We start from the raw sequence: 2,982 nt of genomic DNA, 5'->3' as shown, positions 1-2,982 counted from the left end.
AAGAAAGCAAGCTCCCACCTATCGATAATATCTAGGTAGCAACCGTGATACAAAGAATGCAACTAGCAGTGACCAAGCATAGATCGTTGGTACCAAAGACTATCATGAACTCAAAGTTTCAGTAAACCATACATTACATAAGCATATACATCGTGGATGTAGAATATCTCAAGAGCAACTGTAGAGGTTGGATGTCAAATGCACAGCTAAGAAAGAGCAATGGTGCTTAGTACATAATTAATATGCATGTATACATCATTGACAAACTATTGGTAGAGGTAAGTGCCGGTGTCCAAACCATATGAAATCAAATCATCCCGCAAGTGGAGGTAACTGTGTTCAATAGTATATAAGAGAGTATATATATGAACCAAGAGTCTCACTATCTCAAAGAACCAAGCTGTGTTAAGTCAGTACAAGCATCTCCCACAAGAAATTAATCTAAAATGTAAAGTGAGCAATCAAATCTCAAGGCATATACATCAAATCATCTGGTAAGCCCAAGCATATCACAAATACATTTGGGAGCATAAGTGTCCTCAATACCCTTAAGTGAGCAAGTACAAAAGCTAAAAGCAATAGAGTAAACCCCAAGTACATCAAATGTAGCTCAAATCCAAGTGCCAAAGCACATCATAACCATATCTGGGCTCATACATTAATGCTAGAGATCATCATAGACATGTGGTATATCCAAAATGCCATGTAGGCATAATATGCATTCAAAGCATAAAAGCTCATTGTTGTATACTTACTGCACAAACTATTATTATAGCAATCAACACTTTAGTGACTGAGCTAATCAATCTCTAATCAGCCCAAAAGCCTTTTCGAAGTATCAATGCATCATCCAACCGTTACAAACATTCCCTATAAGTATCAATAAAGCATAAACTAAATTAAATGTTTGCCATCCAAACCAAAACTATCCTATTCTGTATAAAATAGAAAACCAAACACTGCACATAATCAAATTTTCAAGTACTCAATTTTGTAACTCTCATCACACTCTTTGTTTCTAGCCATAGAACACTTGAATTTGATATCATATACAAAAGTTATAGCCAAAATACGAAAGTACTATTAAGCTATGATAGCTATCTATGACTTCTACAGAGAATGCTCTATATCTACTCAAAATGAATAGAATGATTGCTTCTCAGCTCAATAAGCACTCAATAGGGCTCAACTAACCTTTAAGAAGCTCCTTAATAAGCTGGGAGTAAGTTTGAATAAGTGGGGAGAAGGGAGTACTCGATGCATACCTCAGGAGGAAGAAATAATATGTCATGCAACCCTTGAGCTCTAAAGCTTTTTCATAGGCTAAAGAAATGATTGAAAAAGCTTGTGGAGTCCAAGCTTCGATACCAATCGAAAGGTAGAGCTTGAGTGAAAGCACACAAGCGAAAGCAAGAGCAAGATAAGAGCTATGGTGGATGGAGCAAGAGAGCAAGTGAGAGAAACACTACGTGTGGAAACTCCAATAGTCACAACATGTGACCAACATTCCCTTATTCAATAATCATTGAAAGAATAAAGAATGGAGTGATAGTGATGGGTGCCCACCATGTGCAGTGTACAAGTGTACAGATACAGTGTAAAAAGAGGCCGGAATGAACAACAAACAAAGGTAAAAGATCTTAAAGTCGCAATGCATCTGTTTCAATTCCTTTTCCCTTTGAAAATAAAACCTTTTTATTTCAAAACAAATTTTTCAGATATTGGATAAATAGAAAGATATATGAAGAAAATTAATATGAAACTAGCTTATTGGATATACGTTGGCCTTGCAAACCCATATTAGTTCTCTAAGAGTAGCCAGTTCCTTTAAAAATGTACATGCTTCCCTTAAAAACATTTCAATGTAGTGCACTTTATGGCATTTTCGACAACGTTTAGTTATTGCATGTTATAGCTTTAAATATTAAGTTTTTGCCTAAAAAAATAGGATATGGCTCATCGATACTTGGCCATTCTATGGCTCACCATCATAAAGGTCTTTTGGTGCGAAATATTGGACTTTTCTTTGCAGAACATTCATAGTTTTCATGTGCTTTCGCTTCTATCACAAAAAAGAGATCCAAAATGAGTAAGTTGTGTAAATAATAAAAGGTATTTAGTTGACATTGCTTTATTTCATTCCATTTTCCATGCAAGTATATTTACGATAATTCTCCAACCAAACCACATATTATCAATTTTTGTGCCTTGGCTAGCATATGGTAACTGGCTTTGTTACAAGCCAAGCTATGCTCATGATTGCCTGGACAGAGAAAAGGACAAGCTTATTTTTATGCTTGTTTTGAGGTAAAAGGTTTGCAAAAATGCAATAGCATTTATTGCGCCAATACAACAAAAACAATATGGAAAGCAACAGTGTTTCATTCAAAAGGGCTATGAGTGCATATAAAGCTTCTAGCCTTAGTTAGACAAATAGATTGGCTAGGGTTGCTGAAAGTGAAAGTGCCTAGCTTGAGTAATTATGAGCGGTTAGGCACAAGTATTTTTACCCCCAATACTCCCAAAAATTAGCATATTATCAACATATAGCACCAAATGATAAGGCTATCATCACTAGCCTTATTTGTGTACAGAACAAATCCATATCATTAATAAGTAACGCTATGAATGCATAAAGCAATCAAACCTATGATACATTTCGTTGGTGTCTCCTTAAGTCCATAAACACTCTTCCTAAACTTATACACTAGGTATTTTCTTCCCTTTTCCTCAAAGCCCTTAGGCTACTGCATATAAGCATCGTCATGAAAGTGCCCATGAAGAAAAGCCATTTCACATTCATCTAGTATAAGTCTAGATGCATCTGTGCAACCAAGGCCAATACCAAGTGTAGGGTAGTCATCTTAATGAGAGGAGATAATACCTCATCAAAATCAATTTCCTTCTCCTACTTAAAACCCTTATTAACCAATTTAGCTTTATATGCGGGCTTGGGATAACCAAGGGTACTCTTCAACTTGT

The sequence above is a fragment of the Lygodium microphyllum genome, chromosome 14 (assembly GCF_053477565.2).
Source record: "Lygodium microphyllum isolate KBCC chromosome 14, Lygodium_microphyllum_v1.1.10, whole genome shotgun sequence".
Lineage (NCBI taxonomy): Eukaryota > Viridiplantae > Streptophyta > Polypodiopsida > Schizaeales > Lygodiaceae > Lygodium > Lygodium microphyllum.
This window is presented reverse-complemented; position numbering follows the sequence as displayed.